At 41.0% G+C, this 19759-nt stretch overlaps 1 pseudogene; it reads left to right on the forward strand.

The window, feature by feature from the left end:
* The first annotated feature begins 2233 nt into the window (after positions 1-2233).
* LOC119732789 lies at positions 2234-17826 on the forward strand (annotated as a pseudogene).
* Positions 17827-19759: the final 1933 nt, after the last annotated feature.

Consider the following 19759-nt stretch of genomic DNA (forward strand, 5'->3'; position numbering starts at 1 on the left):
GCTTAATCATCATTTGAATAAAACAAAATAATGGGTTGTCCACTAAAATTATTTGTATATTTGGAAAGTGTATAGAATGGACCTAGAACCAAACAAAAGCAGTTTGCCTATTCAATTCTAGGCACCATACCACGACCACAAATAATTTGTGATTGTTTTTTTTGTTCAATCACAATGCCAAACCCATCCTTGCATACAACTATAATAGTTCCTAATGTCAGACTGCAGTATCCCTTTATTTATGGATAGTCAATTGCAATCTAATTTGTAATTGCAACATCGTGATCTTAAAGGCGAAACTTTTCCCGGTTGTGAAAGGTTAAATGGGCTCTTTAAGGTTTCATCTAAAGCGTGTCTATGAGGCAATTGTTTTTACACTAATAATTTAAAAGCAAAACTTGGACGGTTTCGTGCAGGCTGAGTGTTGAGAAAAGCGGCACCGCATAGTGCAAAGAGGTCAACCTTGCGGCGAGATACGCAAGCGCGTGATTGCCAAGCGTCGGCAAGCCGATTTTTTTTAGAGGGGGAGGGGGATGTGCCTGAATGTAGGTTTAATATCGACATCCAGTTAACCCTAAAGGGGCCGGGTTATTTTGACCATCTCTCAGCCGGGGCGGGGGCGGATTCTGCCCCCCCCCCCCCTAAGATCTCGGCCATCGAGTGACGAACAATTTTGAAACTCGGCACATGCATAGAGCAACTGTTCCTAAACATACCCAGGAAAATTCATGACTATAGGTGAAAGGGTTTTGGAATTATGGTTAATTAATATGTACGAATGGCAATTCTGCTCTGTGTACACGACGTAAATGCGAAAATTCAGTTTTCACGGTGCGTAGCGCCGGAAAATTTGTCGCTACGCGGCAACCCGTGATCCGATTTTTATATTTTTGGTATCAAAGGATGCGCAAAGCTCGAGGCTAAAAAGTCATAACAGCTCGGGTCGCGAAAAATTTTTTTTTAGAGGCTATCACGGAAAATGTTGATTGGGGGGGGGGGGCGGATTCCCCCCCCCCCCCGGCCCCTTTAGGGTTAAACGCACTTGGGGTTTAAAATAGTAGGATGGGACTCCGTATTATCGCGGTACTTATCATGTTTTTTGTTCGGAATAGAGATTACCCACTAACCTTCCCGAATTGTCCTGTCTTTTGTGTTGTACAACTCTTCCTTTTCAAATTGATATAAACATATCCGACGGTGGTGTGGTTTATTCCGTGTACGACGCCTGTGAAAATAGACATGCTCGGAGTGTGCGAACGGAGGTGGACTCCCTATTATCGCGGTACGCGGGATGCTGCGATAATAATACGGAGTTCGACTACTGTAGCACTGGATATGAGGAATGTCCTTTCTTGGATTGCTGTTGATAAGCCCTGGTAAACTCTGTTAAGCACTGGTACCCCAGTGGTAAGCTCGTTCTGAAGTTAAATAAGAATAAGAATGAAGCATATAAACAAGTGCGGCAAAAAGAATTTGCAACCTGACGCCACTTTTGCGATTGTGTACAAAGTCTATAGAGAGTCTATGGAGAATCAAGACGAAATATTTCCTAACTAAATTGTAAATGTTTCGCAGTTCCAGATTCATGTCTTGTCATCATTTTTGCAATGACTGACCTTCATTGATATGACATATGTCAGGTTGCAACATTTTTTTCCGTACTTCCTAATGAGCAAGTCTAGACTTGACCAAGGCTATCAGCTTGTTCCCATAGTTGTACTATACCGTTAGCCCCAGCGACCCTTGCGTGTGCTTTGTGTGCATGTAAATGAACGCCAAAACACACTTCCGCAAACAGCCGTACAGTAAGTCGAGGCGGAAGATAGCCTTGATGCAACCGTGGCGAATTCCTTATGTGTTTCTTTATAGTTTCGACCGAAATCGGCCGAGAATTTCTGATGCGCATATATTACACGATATCCAATCAAAGCCCGTAAACTTTGACCCGCGACATACATATTCATGATCCCGCAAATTACTGTCATACACCATGTATATGTATGTTCACTCAAACCATGGTATGTCCAGGTATTTCAATCACACGAGATATTAAGTCGTACTTATATACAACTTTGTCGTATGCGACATATATCGTACCCTGTCGACTCGACAAATGCACGACATATATGTCGTACCGGCACCTGTCGACATTATGTCATATGTTTGATATGTCATACCCTGTCGACATGTATGTCGTACCCTGTCGATGATATCAGTCGTACCCTGTCGAAATATGTCGTACCCTGTCGATATATTAGTCAGTGCATTCGACTGCATCGAAAAAATCATCAAGTCGTTTTTTTTCCTCAACTACGATGGTTTTATCGCGAGACACCCGATTCCCTTTCTGCTGGTGCCGCCACTGCTGGCCGGGATACTGGGGTCTGGGATGGTGTTTCTGACGGAATAACAGAGCGTGGAGAACCTATACACTCCTGAAAACGGCCAGGCCAAGACGGACAGACACACGATCGAAACATTATTTGCCGAGCACGGTGACAATGACACGCTGGTGTCACGTCTAACGAGACTTGGTCGGGCTGGCAGCGTGATCATACGGCACAAGGATGGACAGAACATCCTGACACAGGCGGCCATGGATAACATTTTAGATTTACACGAGCAGATCATGAACATCAGCATCACTCACGACAACCAGGAATACGGATTCATTAATCTCTGCGTCAAATGGGACGGTGTTTGTAACGAGAACCCCATACTCGCTGCCTATGATTACAACTCGTCTAAGGTTCCGTCGACCACCCTAACATTTCCCTTCTATACCTCACCAACCGTTAACACCGTTAACACAACTTATTTTCTCGTTGGAGGACTAGGCGGAGTGACTTTTGTATCAGGTTCTCAAGATGATGTCCTCTCGGCTGTGTCTATTCAGTTTTCCTACTTCTTGCGGTACGAAGACGGCGTGGAGAACCAGCGAAGCGCCTTGTGGGAGGAAAAGTTTCTGGAAGTGGCTGAGGCCTTCACGTCATCGGTCAATACAGTAACTCGCGAGGTGTCTTCTACTCTAGAGAGCGAGTTGGATAAAGCTAGTTCCAGTGTCATTAAGGACTTTACTATCACGTTCACCATCGTGATCACGTTCAGTATCTGTTCTTGCGTGATGCTAGACTGGGTGCGTAGCAAGCCCTGGCTGGCCGCTTGTGGTGTCCTATCTGCCGGCCTGGCCGTGCTTTCATCATTCGGGCTGATGAGCTACATTGGAGTACCATACATTAATGTCGTCGGCTCATCACCATTCCTTATCCTCGGTAAGTAAAGATTAAATGTAATGAAGGTCTTTTTATTATATGCGTGGTATTTAATCAAACGTCCTAATATTCTGACGTCAAATTATTTTACTGCAATCTCACACATTTCATGATATGTAGGTCGGCTATTTTGTCATGCAGGCCTTAGCCATCATTGTACAATTAAAATGACAACAACAACATAAACAATTAATATTAAACATGAAACAACAACGACAAATTAATGTACAAGTAAAAGGCAGCAACTTTATGAAATAAACAATCAATTCAAAGAGTAATTAAAACCAACGTTTAACGACGAGGTGTCCATAGATCATCATTCGATAAATTTTTCAGAACAGCGATTCGAACCTTTCCGTTTCAGTACAGTTACAAGGCTCCCATTCTCATCAAACAAATTTTGAGCATGGATGAAATGGTTATCAACTTCAATATTTTCTTTTTGCATTGATTATCTCGTACGTGGCAGTTATCTCGAAAATGTTAGAGGTATAAATGTCACTAAGGCAGCCTGAAGTCACTGAAGAGTGAACATCAAAGCAAGTGTAAATGTTAGGTTTAAGGTTAGATGTACCTTTGTTGCATGTCTTTTCTTTTCTTTTTTGCTGCAACGCATTTTTGGCTGGATCTTTCTAAAAATGTGGCTTTGACATCCATTTAAATTAAATCTAGACATATTATGTTGAAAAATGGCAACTAATTGGAGACAAGATGTCTTTAAATGTAAAATATTTGTCTGACCGTGCGCAGGGAGATAGTACTCACAGCCCAACGTTGTGTCAAATTTATTGGGGTGGAGAAAGTGCGTGAAAAGGGCACTCGCACATCCATCATGTTATGTTGACAGAGTTTGTTATCCTGACACTTGGCCTCCGTAAAATGCAATAGTGGGGTGGGATGGGGGGGGGGGGGCGGACCATCTTTTATTCGGGACGCTGTTAAAAACGGACGATCCTGCACACTATCAGATGGCGCTTTTCAGGGCGGCAAGACTGCCGACAGTCGCTCGAAACTACACATAAGGGAACTCGTACAAGACCACTGGTTAAAAATGGCACTTGTTTAAAAAGGAACACTTGTTTAAAATATAGAGTACTTGATATAAAATAGCACTCTTCACAAATATTGGAGGGGGTGGTTAAACACTGGTGAAAGGGGCAGAGGGCAAAAGGGTGAAAAAGGGCACTTGAATGGACAAGGGCAGTCTTTACAAAATATTCTCTTTGGGGAAATACCACCCTGAAACCCCCCCCCCCCCCCCCCCACACACACACACACACACACCCCGCTGGTAACGCATATGTAGTGTGAATATATTAATGATGATTCCTTTAAAACGCTTTGGTGGAATTCGCAGAGGAGTGATTTGGTACCTTTATAAATACATTTCAATGACATTCGTCATTTAACACATCCTCGATGCGGTGGGGGGGGGGGGGGGGAGTGGGGCCTGGTGTCGGTATTCACCGGCAGTGAAATATTCACCCAAAGTATACTCAACCAAACAAGAAAGTGTTAACTGGCCTTTAATTAACCTATAGCGGTAGAATCGAGTCAACGCAGCTTGTGAAATATTGTCCTATTACATGATATGCAAATGGACGCGGAACGCGCAAAGCCTAAGACAACAGAATTTAACGTACACAATTCCATAGGGTTGTTTAATGGCGGGGCTAACTTGCAAACGTCGGTAGGTCAATTGACCGCGTTGGTGGGTGGTCATTCTGACAATATTACTGTTTCTGGGCTACCTGGGCACCGCCACCTATGGATGCACCCAGGTTCGTGAAGGTCTCACTCTCCGCAACCTTGCCAGGGATAACTCCTACGCAGCCGACTTTTTGGATGATGAATCGCAGTATTTTACGACCTACGGCCCTCAAATGTCGCTGGTCTTCACGGAGCCCAGAGACGTGTGGAATCCTGTGGTGCAAGATCTCATGGAGGAGACCTTAGCTAAGATGGAGGCGAGTGAGTACACGTACAGTAAGGATCAGAATCTGACTGTGTCTTGGCTGAGAGATTATCTGGAGTTCCTGAAAACCATCGGCCTCTGTAATCCAACCCAGACTCAGTTCATAAACATTCTGCGCCAAAATTTCCTGAAGATTCCCGCCTACCAGAAATACTCCTTAGATATCGTCTTCAGTGATGATGACACTACTGTGCCGGCATCGCGATTCTTTGTCACCACCAAGGACTTGGTTTCCACAGACAAAGAGCGATCCATGATGAGAGATATGAGGGAGATAGCTGAAAACTCAAAGCTTTCTGCTATTGCTTTCCATCCGGAATTTATCTTCTGCGATCAATACATAGCCATCCTACCTAACACACTGCAGAATATGGGTATCGCGGTGGGCGCCATGTTCATCGTGGCCCTGCTTATGATCCCCAACCCCATCTGTTCTCTCATTGTCACCCTTTCCGTAGCCTCTATCGTCACAGGGGTGGTCGGGTTCATGACCCTCTGGCAGGTCAACCTCGACTCCATCGCCATGACCAACCTCATACTCTGCATAGGTTTCAGTGTGGATTTCTCAGCCCACATAAGCTATGCTTACGTATCAGCAAACACAGGCTGCCGTCGTGACAGCGTCATCGACGCCCTGTACTCCCTCGGCATGCCGATCGTCCAAGGATCTCTTTCCACCTTACTCGGTGTCGTAGTTCTTGCCTTAACGGACTCGTACATCTTCCGGACTTTCTTCAAGACCATGTTTCTCGTGATCTCCCTGGGAGCGCTGCACGGCCTGCTCTTCCTGCCAGTATTTCTCCTGCTCACGATTCCCCTTAAATCTCGCAGAGTGGAGGACTCCAGTAAGAATCTGCGATATGGTCCTGTTACCCGCAGCCCACACCTAAGTCCCCATCAGCAACCCTTTGCAATTGAGCAATATTCTCCTCCCAACTCGCCTCATCGAACCCCCCCCTACCTATGCCAACTGGCAAAACTGGGCCCTGTCTGGCAATTTTGTTATTCCGAGGGCAAGGCACACTTCGACCCCCAGTTTTTCCTTTTCATAATCTTTAAAAACAATACCAAATCAGAAATGGTTCTACTGAATATAAAATAATGGGTCAACCGGGCATTGGTAGATTGTAGTCTCGTACCAGACATTTAATGTTGTAAATGCCCTACCACCAATAATGCAAGTTTGCATTTTTAAAAATTATTTCGACATATTCTTGTGTCTATTAACTGTAAATATGATGAACGTATCCAATAATAAGATAAAAAACCTTTGTGTAATGTTTGCTCTTGGGAAGTAACAACGTTTTATTGGGCCTTAAAAAGGGGGAAAAAGAGAAAAAAGAAAAGAAAAAGAGGCGCGAAGACATAGCGGTGTAAATTTAATGGGTTAGGGGAGGTCCCTGCCCCCCTCTAAAACTGATAAATCGAGAATATGTTGAGAAATACATGATTTTTTTTTTTTTGGGGGGGGGGAGGGATATGTTTTGCCTCCCTCTAGAAAAAAATCCTGGCGACGCCCATGCTTGTTAATTTGTTAATACATGTGTGGGGATTTTTGGCATTTTTCAACTGAGTGAACAATATTTTTCATCGGTGTTCTTTTTCTGTCCTTTATCCAAGAAACTTGCAAACTCAATACTTGTTTCATCTTATGATCAGAACAATAATAGTAACAGTCAAACAGATCAATCAATGTGATTAGCGACTATAACTAATAAAACTTTGTATTTTAACCTCGGATTGCCTACAACCATGGTTTTGTGAGAAATGAACAAGGAAAGTAATGGATAATGGATTATTAAATAATCAATTTTGTTTTAGCCTACTCGGCACATGTTCCATTTTGAGCAGAACATTCCCCCAGTGATTCTTATTTATTGTTCACTCATCTCTTTCTTAACATACAAGCAATTAACGCACAAGCAATGTATATATGGCAAGTACAAAATTAAATTCTAATAAAACAAATAAGCTTTGGCCTAATATGACGAATTGGTCCCATTTCTGATAGAATTTGAAGCTGACTCCGTTAGTGTAAAACATTAATTTTGCAATGGAACAATAGTTCATCACATCTCTTCTTAAAAATAAAAGTGAGGGGCGTTTCTCATTCATTTTCATTTTGTACACATGGAATCTACCAATCATGAGCAGAACATTTTTTCTTCGTCATGTTAAAGTGCATACCACCTGCTCTTAAAAAAAAAAATCGATTTGTATGTTTTGTTCTAACGAAAATCTACTTTTGTTCCGATTTTTTTGTATCTCCTGTTTATATAAACGTGGTGTGTTTTATTGTAATTAAAGAGGTTTTTAATATACTTTGGCCTCGTGTAAAAACAAGTGTTGAGTACTGTTGCGTTTCCTCATATTTACTTCGAACCTTCATATCAGAGTCTACAATCCTTATGAAGGGCACTCTTTACAAATATTTGGGGTGAAGACTTGCGCAAAAAGGGCACTTGATTGAAAAAGGGCAGTCTTCACAAAATATTGTTCGGGGGGGGAGGGGTAACCCCCCCCCCCCCCCCTCCTGGCACCATCGGTTAAAATGTTCACGGCAGTACCGTGGTTGTTAGCTGAACCAATACGGGGGTGTGGCTCTCGTGAGCCTGGAGGGCCGTAGCGGTGAACGGACCGCCACGGTGTCGGGTGGGTACTGCCTCTGGGCAGGGTTCGCCTAATATGTTTAAGCCAATCAGCCCGTTCAATTGTCAATCACCGCACCGCACTAAGTGGAAGTATTTTAATACTTTTCTGAGCCTACAGTCTCCTTGCAGGGAGTGGAGCTTCGTTATAGTAAAGGTTTTTCCGCACATTTTAAAACTGTTTCCATTCTAATTCATAAACGGTTAATTTCAATTACGTCTTGAGAAGACTGGAACGCGCAAATGCTACAATTACTTTAGTCATTGGTCATTCCAAATGATCAATAGTCAATCCATTTTAATATTTGTCCATTCGATGTCAGATTTCAATGGAATTTGTCTCACTTGATGATAATCTACATACTGTAAGGATTGAATTTGTCTTTGTTCAATCGATTGCACTAATTTTTCGATCAAATTCATCGGCTTCTCTGGCTGTAAAGAGCTTTGTGAACAAGCGTCTATAGCCCTATACTCTACGTACTCAATTGCAGTTCACAATTTTCAGGCTAGTTTCCTTCACTTTCTCTCATGATTCCGAACTGTCAACATTTTACAAAAATATACTATATACTTTGAACATTAGAAATATACGTAACACTGGCAAATGGCTGCTAATGGAAACGTGGCCAGAGGGCCATTCAACAGAGTGACAAATCACGACATTTTCATTTGCCTGTGTATAGAACTTAATTCTTCCAGTTGTTGACGCATACAATTGTCGAAGAACTAAATGAATGCACACATAAGTATTGAAAAAGATATAATTTTGCATATTAATACACCGTCACCGTCACCACGAAGTAAAACTCTACCGTGTTAAACCATATTTTTTTCGATGTTCAGTTTTTTTGGATTTTTAAACATTATTCATCAAGGCCTACCATTGCACGAAGTTTCAAAGCTTTAAGAGCTTTACTTTAATAATTACGCTAAGTATCCATGACAACTTTTGCGCAAAAGTGACAATTTTCGTTTTCACGAAGTAACACTCAAGTTCCATTTACCATTGCAATGCGTGGCGCACACTCTGCTCATAAGTAAGCAAAAACGTTTTCACGAAGTAACACTCTTCTTGTAATAAGTTGTACGAGCGCGCGCGCGCTGACCTTAAGTTGCACTTTCCCCGTGTCAAATACAATGAAGAGTGTTACTTCGTGAAAACAAAAATTTACAGTTTCGCAGCCCCTTCGGTTTCAAGAACTAACACTCATCTTTTTTTTCTCTTATTTCTTGTTTATTTAATACACAAACGGGTGAAAAATAGCGGATTTAATAAATTCAATTCATTAAGTGTCCACAACGAGAGACCCAACTGGACATACTCTGTCGTTTTGACGCAAAGTGTTGTTTTAGAAGGCGCTCAACTTTAGTTGCCATTTTCTCCGATTGCTAATTGTTTAAGTATTTAAGATTATAGACCTACAACAAGGAAAATACTAAACAGACACACAGAAAATAAAGCAAATATGTTTAAAGTAGAAATGAACGGATGAAAACGTTAAAATACTGAAGATAGCATACAATCATGTAACGAATTTAAATGAAATGTATGTAACACTGATTGCAAAACGACACAATTGGCGTTTGTGAGGTTTGTTTTTAGCAAGCTATTTTTAAAGTCATAATTTCGCCTCATACGGTGCACGGTAACAGTACAATTGTTTATTTATTAAAATATTGGTTGAGTTTTTTGGCAATGTTAATTGTTAATTGTATGTGAAAGGCAATCCTTATTTTATCTCAGAAATGAACCCGCCCACAAATGAATCTGCCCTTTAAGAGGCGAATTGCTGTCTGGCAGTTAATAATTCGAATTTTGTGAAGAAATAATTCAATAACTATATGTCGGTGTTTTTTATCGTTCGATGTCTTATTCAAAAGCAATACCACCAGTGAGTCACTATTCATAGTCCTAAATTCACAACGTAGTGGGGCTGTTGAGTGATACGATTGTGCACTTTGGGACTAAAGCATGAAACTTCGCATGTTGGTTCTTCAGGCCATGAAGTTCATGTTTGACCTCTGGTGACCTTTGAGAGGTCAATGACCTTTACATTCACCATTTATAACAATTGTTCTTGAAACCACCACTTTCCTATGACCCAAGTCTATGTCATAGGTCTCTAGGCCATGAAAATATAGATTAGATGTGAAAGCAAAAAAATATTAGACCTTTACTGACCTTCAAGAGGGCAATGACCTATGTATACAAAGGTCACCAGAGGTCAATATGAAATGTATCCACATCTGAACATTTTCTTCATGGCATGAAGAACCAACATGCAAAGTTTCATGCTTTAGTCACAAAGTGCAAAATTGTTTTATATATTTGACCTTAACAGCCCCACTAACGCACCTCCACGGCTTCATTCTGCATCTGTGCGACATCGCAGTACGCGCACGCCAACCTTTATAAAAAGGAGTAGTTTACGACTTGCATCAAACGTCGTGCTTAATTCTGTCTCCTTAAGGCCCTGTCACACTGTCTGCGATCTTATATGCGCTCTCACTGCGTCCTTGAAAAATAGCTGGGGCGCAACAACAACTACTAGATCGCAGCGACAACTTCATAGGTCGCCAGATGGGCGCCAGAGTGTCTTAATGGTCTCCGATGAGCGACATTGAAAGTGGCATTGAGGCAGCTTATAGGCGCAAGGCAGTCGATGTAGTCTCTATGAGAAAGTAACTTGACTGCGATGAACGTGTATAATATTTTTTGAAACTGGACTGTGTATTGACCGTTTTGTCGTGGTATTTATACAGCGCAAGTGACGTCACATGAGCGTATATTGGTCGAATAGAGAGCGCGACGCGAGCTACTAGGACGTATCAACAGCTAGCAGAGTGTAGTGTGGGCGCAGTGACAGCGGAGCGGCAGCGACTAGATCGAGTAATTGGGCTTGACAGGGGCGCATAGAGAGCGAGTTGAACGCATCGTAAGCGCGGGAAGAGCACAGTATGAGCGTAGCTTGAGCTTCTTTGAGACAGAAAGTTGTCATTTTCTTGCGTCCTCGCTGCGATTGTTCAATTTATGAAACAAAATTGGTCGCCGTAAGGTCTCCTATGAGAGCGCATATAATGGGTCAGGCCCTTTAGCACGTAAGCACACATTTATTCCCTTATTAAAGAGACACTGGGTCCTAGAACAGCACAATCGGGCTACAAAACGAGCTTTGAACGAAGTGATGTTAATCTGAAAGAACATTTAAAAAAAAAAGGATATAAACATTAACAGAACTATCCTTTCAAAACTGGGCGTTTTTTTGCGTTATTCCTGTATTATGCGTGCGTGAACGAATTTCGGGGTCCACTTTTGCGACCCCAAAAATTAGAGCTGTTTTGATGCTAGTTGTGACTTCATCCGTAAAGTGTTCGCCTTTAACCGTAAATTGTTCGCGAGCACGGTGCTGTGTACATATCGTACGTACATTGACTGAAAGCGTATTCCTACTCCGTCGTGTCCGATGAAAACATCCAAGGTTTTTTCGTCTTTTCTCATGAACGGTAAGACATTGTGTTGGTTTCCTTTGAACCAGATGTTTGTAATATGATAAGTAAACGTTTCAAAGCATGACATTTTCGGGGATTTCAGGACCTAGTGCCCCTTTAAATGTACATTAAAAAAAGTCACTTCGAGTCTCTTTTTTTCCCCTTTTCTTTTACCTTAATTTCCCTTTTCTCTCTTTTGTTTGATATTCTGGGGGGGGGGGGGGGGGGGGACTGGCATATCCCCAATGTACCTTGTAGCGCCGCAACTGTACACGGTGTTCCATTACTATCCTTAATGTAAAAAGTATCAAATAAACTACAAATTTTTAGGTAGGCCTATGATAAGAAAATACTGTCATTTGCAAAACTTATCGCAATACAACATACACACGTAGTCAAATATGTCAAAGTGTTTAACGACTATGCCACTTAACTGTATATTTTAACCTCGAATTATTCTACACAGCATAGTTTGGAGAACTTGGTGACGCGTGACTCGGGTCACGTATTTTCATCAAAAGAACATAAAAACATAAAAAAACATAAAAACCAAAAAAAAAAAAAAAACATAAAAATCGGACCACGGGTTGCCGCGTAGCGAAAAAATTCCCGGCGCTATGCGCCGTGAAAACTGAATTTTCTCATATACGTCATGTACACAGAGCAGAATTGCCATTCGTATATTATGAATAATTAATTAGCCATGATTCCAAAACCTATTAACCTTTAGTCATGAAATTTCTTGGGAATGTTTAGAAAGAGTTGCTCTATTCATGTACTAAGTTTCAAAATTGTTCGTCACTCGATGGCCGATATCTTAGGGGGGGGGGGTGGCGGAAAAGTTGAGGGGGGATTCCGCCCCCGACCCTTTTAGGGTTAACAATTATTTGTATATTGGGAAAGTGTATAGAATGGACCTAGAACCAAACAAAAGCAGCTCGCCTATTCAATTCTTCACGCTACACAACAGACCACAAACAAGTTGTGATTTTTTAATTTTGTTTTGTATAATCACAATGCCCAACCCAGCCTTTTATAGAACTAAAATAGTTCTTAATATCAGACTGCAGAATAGCTTCGTAAAAACAATTGCAATGTAATTTTTAATTGCAACTTCGAGATCTTAAAGGAGAACCTATTCCCGGATGTGAACGCTCAAAAATACTTTAAAACCATACACGGCAGTTTTCGTGTAGGCTAAGGTTTTAAGTGTCATTGAATATACTTCCCATTCAAATATAACTACTAAAAATGTGGAATTTCCAGTAATATTATCAATAGTCCTTGAGTAAACGTCGTTACCTTCAGAAGAATGTTATCGCAAACGACCTGGATCTCCGGGGTAAATTCCACTTAATCTGTCCTTGCTTTGTTTGTTCTGTCTTTAGTCAATCAGAGAAAAGTTTAATAAATAACTCGTCGGATGTGTACAGAGTAAAACTTTCAAGTTGTCCTGGGCAACCGCCGTAAATATTGATTCAAAACAATGGAACGAATTAACAGGGTTTTTCCCCTATCTTTCCGTCGCAAAACTTAATAATATGCTTGGACGGACCTTGGCAAAACAGCTGAACTCGACAAATGTAATTTGGAGAAAATCGATTCTAACGTTTAAACGTTTGCCATTTCGTGATATGGAACTGGGTTGGAAACCGAACGAATGCAATAAATATAAGGAGTTTTGCTATAATTTTTTTCTAAATTGTAGCATAAATGAATAAAAGGTTTTTAAAATATAATGATTTTGTGATGTGGTATTCTTGGCTCCAAAATATGACAAGTACTTCACTTCTATAACTTGTTGATAAAATCGTCAATCTTCAGTTAGAGTTAATGTCTTAAGCGTAACTCATAGCGTACATGTACTTTTCTTCCTCGTATGATTTCTGTTGGCAAAAATGCCTATGTCAAGTTAGCGGCGTAACTGGGGGGGGGGGATAATTAATTGAAGCAGACTGTTATTAATTAGAAATTAACTGTTTTCATTTCTCTTCGCAAGTTGCAAAAATAAAGATTGTACCTCACTTTGAAATTCAATATGGCCGACTCGTGAATAAGGCCCCTTAACCACGAGGCCACGTCACTCCACACAGAACCACATTAAAGCAATTCACCTTTTTATCTATGTACACCACAGACAAATATTCCTTTTAGTCACATCGCTATGCTCAACCCATCTCCCAACCCCTTTTCAAGAATAAATAGTTCTTTATGTCGAACATGTAGAATTCTACATAAACAATTGCTATTCATTCTGTAATTGCACCATCGAGATCTCAGAGGATAAACTCCTGGCAACTGTGAAAGCTAATAATTACTCTCAAAAAAATTATTCAAGGTGTGTTTATGAGCCAGTAGACCTTTTTATAGCAACACACTTTAAAAAGATAATTATCCGGTTGCGTGCAGACTTTAAGCTTTCAAGTGCCCTTGAGTAAATTTGCAAAAGTAATAGCCGGGAGCTCAGGGGAATTTCCAGTAAAAATTCCATTCTTATTTGTGCTGTTTTTGTCGTTTTTTCCCTACCTTACAATAGTTCCAAAGTACCTCGTTTGTGTGGTTGCAAAACAAGCTTTCAAGTGTTTCTGGGTAAGCATCGTAACTTTAAATTACATACTACGAGGAGGTTTTGAGTGATTTCGGGTAAATTTCCATCCGAGGAATTAAGTTAGCTTCCCGTGGACTTCGTACATGATTATTTCAATACGCAGAGGGCAAGTGTGACCAGTCGACCGATTTATAATACGGTCAACCAGTCCCTTGACAAGACTGGTTTTGTTCTAGCCTTGGTCAATGTTCTCGTCGTTATTCGTCCCGCCGTACGCGGTCAATCGTCGGCATATATCCTCACGCACTATGCACATGCATGTAAAAATACAGCGCGAACAGCGACCTCATGCAGCCACTTACTTTTTAAGCAAATCAGTTGGGGACGATCTCGAGCCTTGGTTCATAATCGTCGGCAAAAGCTTATGTTTTTCTTTATTTTGCGCTGGATTTCTAGCGCACGACCTCAGCTATTCGCCTTTTGCGGACGTGACAGGAACCACAGTTTTTGTGCAATGGTGCCGTGTGCAGAGACACACAACGTGTACGTGTATGGATTATGTACGGTGCCACGTTTCACTATGCAAGTTTTCACGCAACGATCAACCAATAAGAAAACGACATTTAAGGTTAGCTAAGGCTATTAACATAATGAGCACCACCCCCAAAACCTCACATGGACGATTGAACCAAGGCTCTCGATCGTCCCCAACTGATTTACTTATAAAAAATAGTGGCAGCGTGAGGTCGCTGTTCGCGCTGTATTTTTACATGCATGTGCATAGCGCGTGAGGATATATGCCGACGATTGACCGCGTACGGGACGAATAACGACGAGAGCATTGACCAAGGCTGGTTTTGTTCGTGAATCTCCCTAACACTTTCTTCAAATAACAATGTCTGTAGCTCAGCTGTCGTAAATATTCCCCTGTGAATAAAACTTGATCCTTGTAATAGTGCGCCCTCTAGCGATCAACAAAATGTGTTGTTTTGGATTGTTAACTAACCTGGACGGTGATCCGGGGGACGGGGTGTCCCCCAATATTGTTGGGGGGGGGGGGGTCCATGACGAATGTTTCCTCCCCTTCCCCCACTATTATTGTCCCAGTACATGTATATATATATATTTTTTTCAATCAAAATGTACCTGCACCCTCACAATTTTATTCTTACAGAGTCAAAGAAGTACCATTTTGACTCGGAAACGTGATATTTTGACCCGGAAAGTGTCATTTCGACCCGGAAAGTGTCGTTTTGACCTGGAAAAGTTTCAGGCCCCATTACAACCCAACTTCTAGGTCAAAATAATACCGTGTATAACGTATGAGTGTACAATAACCTCACACAGAAACATGGCACCTTGCGTCCTAAAATTGACATTGCAAGAGAACTGCACGTCTGAATGTGACAAACTATCAGACAGAATTCTGGGAGGGGATTCCTTTCCGGCCTTGTTAGGGTTTTCCCCTTTCAATCTCCCTTTGCGAAATATTTCTTAATGAAAGCGCTGATGCCTTTTTATATAAATAAAAACCCCACACCCCAAACCCGATTTTTTTTAGCGTTGGTAACTATAATTCATCAAAGTGCACTTAATAATATTTTTAGTCCGTAAGAGTTCCAAAATTACTTGCTTTCAGGTTCGTTCTCTCAGTTTTTCCAATATATCGGTATGGTCATTCATTTTTAGATGTATTAAGGCCACGACATTGAGAAGTTGTCTCCAACTTCCAAGTTATCTTTAATTGAAAGTGTTTCCTATGTATTTTAATGAAAAAAGTATTTCTTGGTAGAAAATAAAAAAATAAAATAAACGTTGTTAATTGCTTTAAAATGCACACTACGTTAGCACGAACACTTGACATTAATGCTCCATAATTTAAAAGCTCCCCCGCTTTGATCGATCTTCAGCGCGAAGTTGATGAACATAAAGGGTTTCGATCACCGTAAATGCGATGGCAGATTACAAAGATTCACTTCAACTCTCTTATTTCTCTTGGATAAAAATGTGCCCTGTTAGAAAGAAAAGGAAACAAAAAATCCCCAAACTAGTGACAAGATGATTTTGTGAAGTTAATTCAATCAAAAAGATCGAGTTTTTTTCAACCGAGTTTCCACTGGAGTGATTTTTGTCCAAAGTAAAATTGTCTGGTTTTTAGTTCCACGTTCACGGCACCTGTCGGATCGTGCAATGATTAGCTTTATCACTGCGATAAGGTCATTTCACGTGTCATGTTTATTTTGGCGCAGCGGTTATATTTCTGGACTCACGCCTGAGTGACCCGGGTTCGAATCCTGACCAAACATGACTTGTTAGTTTGGATTTCAGATCGACATGCCTAATATGTTTAGATCATATCGAAGTGGACCTCAGGAGGGAAATAGTTGGTGGTTAATAAAATGTTACGTTGTATTTACCAACAAAATGCCCGCCATTTGCATCATCAATCCTGAACATTTGGAATTTAATCGAAGCTCGCAAAGCTGGCCAAAATGATGCCGAGCGTAATCGAGTTTCCACTCGGGATAGGGCAGGGCTTTCCAGTGTAATGTTCCATTGTCAGGGTATGAGAGACTAACATTTGTACAAACATGTCGCAGTCGGTAGGTGTTTATCATCCATGAAATCCTGGACCTTTGTCATTCTTGTCAAGTTTTTTTTTCCAATTTGAACTTTATGACCCGCCAAGGGACAAACAAAATATCGTCAGTATCTGACGGGGCACAATAGTGGAGCTTATAATGTGCCTAGTTCCACGCGCGTGTTTGTTGTGTTGATATTCAAACTTTGCAATCTCACAAATCAATTTGAATTACTGCACTCAGAGATAAGTCATTCCCAAACAAAAGTTTGAGTGCAATTGACAGCATCAACGTACATTGAACTCAAGTTCGTTACTATTAATAAGTTCATATCAGTTTGCAATTTGTTTACTGTTCAGGCTAGTTTAGTGTCAACTGTTTTGACACGACGCAAATTTGCTACTTGACACAAAGTTCATTCGCCAAACAAACGTTCCGATGCGTGAACCTTTTAGATAAATCCTTTCAGTGCGGGTAAGGCCAAAAAAAGGCAATTTACAACCCGATTTTAATATCAGAGCTTCTCTTTATAAAATTGGTTGTTTGAACAAAGTTTATCTGGTAGACAAACTTTTTGCTTAATGACAAAGGAAACGTTTAGATTGTGCTGGCTTCAAATTCCACCATTGTTAGAATAACACCCAGTCTTTGAAGCAGTCACAGGTGAGTCAAATGTTTGGAGATTTTTCCTGATTTTGTTTTAATAAGTGGGGATATTGGGTAAACTGGATGGTTTTGTGAGAGGGGACAGAATACGTGTGCTGGATAAAGTGTCAAAGATGTTACGAATCATTTAGTAGAAGAAAGGAAGCCGGTGTTTGGCTATTGATAAGCTGCAGATTTGACGATATTGATTTTTCCTTCTGTTTTCTTTTTTGTATTTCTAAGTCTATGTATTTCTACCACATAAATATTTGTATAAGTTATTTGCCTTAACATCTACGCATAACATTTCCTTTCATAAGTTAACTAACTAATGCTACATGTTATAATATCTGGTATAGGCCTATATTGTTAACACCTACCAAAGATGCAGTGGTTACCATCATATTAACTTCGTTATTTACTATAATTTTACCGATCAGTAACAAACCACATTTGTCTTTCAAATGTTTCCAATCAGCAAAGAGCCGTGGCTCAGGAAAGCAACACTGCCTCAGGAGGAACGATACCTGATTCTGTCTTTTGCACCGAAAGTGGGAATATCTGGCATCACACTATGGATATCGTCTTGGATGTAGCAGACAGATACGTCTTTACTAAGTACCAGGTTTATCCTGACGCCTGGACCGAATATATTGCTGGCTAGGACAGCTCCTGAGTCTCTATATTATCATAAACGTCTTGTTTGTCATCAGCTATTTCCTTGCGGCAATGCTGTGCTATCAAGAGGCACCCGTTCTTCTTAAAGGTAAAAAATAAATAAAAAAAATCACGATTTGCATGCCTTCAAATTCTTCAGTATTTGAACATATTGTGGGCCATGACCTTGAGGGTTTGTAAAATAAAAAAATAAGGTTGGAAGCCGTGCACAGGACTGTGAGCTTGAATTTATGTGAAATGTTGATGAATTAATTGGGACCCTAAAAGCGCTCTCGTGCGGAGTGCGACGAGCAAATGAAACATTTTGGGGGTGGTGGGGTGGGGGGTAATCTGATAACTTTCGGGAGACATTGCCGGCCGAAGATGACCACCCCCTAAAAGGAGTGGTGAAGCCAATCGCCATCTGATGATGTCTACACTTCATTGCAAAAATGGAGCGATTTTACGGCCCAATTCCATCTAAATAACACATAAATGACAAGGTTGCAGTCACATGCACGCCTCCTGCTCTTCTATTCTACAAACCGTCAAGTTCGTGACCCACAAAATGCTCTAATTGGCATAAAGTATTTGAGGGTACACAAATTGTGATTTGGCGCGCGTAGGCAAGTTTGGGCCAATTTACAGGTCTGCAGCCCTGGTAGGCGCAGGCCAGATAATCGGTCCAAAATTGCCTTCGTCGGCCAAAGCACGATTTGTAAGCCCTCAAATTCTACAGTATTTATTGTGGGCCATGAACTTGAGAGTTTGTAAACAAAAAAATGTGGAAGGAAGCCGTGAACACCACCGTGAGATTGTATTTCTGTGAAATTGTGATAAAATTGGGGCCTTAAAAGTGCTCTATTTAGCAATGGAGTGTAGGCACCGTTATTCAAAATGGCGATGGGCCTCAGGGCTATTTTAAGGGGTGATCATCTTAGGATAAACATTTCTCTCAAAAGTTATCAGAATACCCCCAACAATTGAAATGAAAATGAAAGATGATGAGATAAGCTTTAATCTGATGTGTGCACCTTGGAGAGTTGTGCGCACACGGAAGTGTTGACCTCGGGTCATTGGTTATACCAAATTTAGTCCCATCCAAAGAGACCTCAAAGAAATTAGAGCTGACCAGCATCAAGTCTGAGTAACAGTTGTTACGAGAACGATTCTCGAAATATATCTCTGCTTATTGACACAGAATCAGATCCGCCATGAAATCAAGATGAGTCTACTCAGTTGTATTCAGCAGGCTGTTCTCTTCGCCGCCATCATGTTGTTGGAGGTCCGTGGCTTCAGCAAACTGTACATGTATGAGAATAGCGACACAATTGGATACACAAGTAAGTGATGCTATAGGCATTTCTCCCCCTATTTTAGGATCTTAATGAGACGCCATTTTGAAGTACAAACGGACGTGAATCACATGTATGGACGAAAGTCTACATGTCGTTACGATAAACCCAAAAATTGCGTTTTGTGCTCAGCCTAAAAGCGGCCCGAGGTTCGGATTTTAACAATTTCTTCTTCAGAGGCAAAATGACAAGAGGTACAAGAAACAAACCTGTAGGGACTCGCAAACATGCATGGTTGGGAGGAGAAACACAAACGATGTATTAAAATTATGGTAACAGACCAAATGACGGATCAATAGGGGACAGACAAGGGGATTAATGGGGGGACACTCATTTTTTAGATTTGTCTATTTCTGGTCAACCCATTCGGAAAGCAGTTTGCAGCAGACTTATTCATTTTCTGCAAATTAGACTGAAGTAAAGTTAATAGGAATATTTCTTCAATAAACCTGACAATTTTCCTGTCTGCATGCAACTAGAAAATCGCTTCTCTACAGCGTCCCCCTTCGCTCACAAATATGGGTTACAGACCTTCTGCTTAGCAGCCATCTTGAGAACAATGCCTTTTGTTTTGCTGTGATATAT

Source organism: Patiria miniata, unplaced genomic scaffold (genome assembly GCF_015706575.1).
Source record: "Patiria miniata isolate m_02_andy unplaced genomic scaffold, ASM1570657v1 HiC_scaffold_1, whole genome shotgun sequence".
Classification (NCBI taxonomy): domain Eukaryota; kingdom Metazoa; phylum Echinodermata; class Asteroidea; order Valvatida; family Asterinidae; genus Patiria; species Patiria miniata.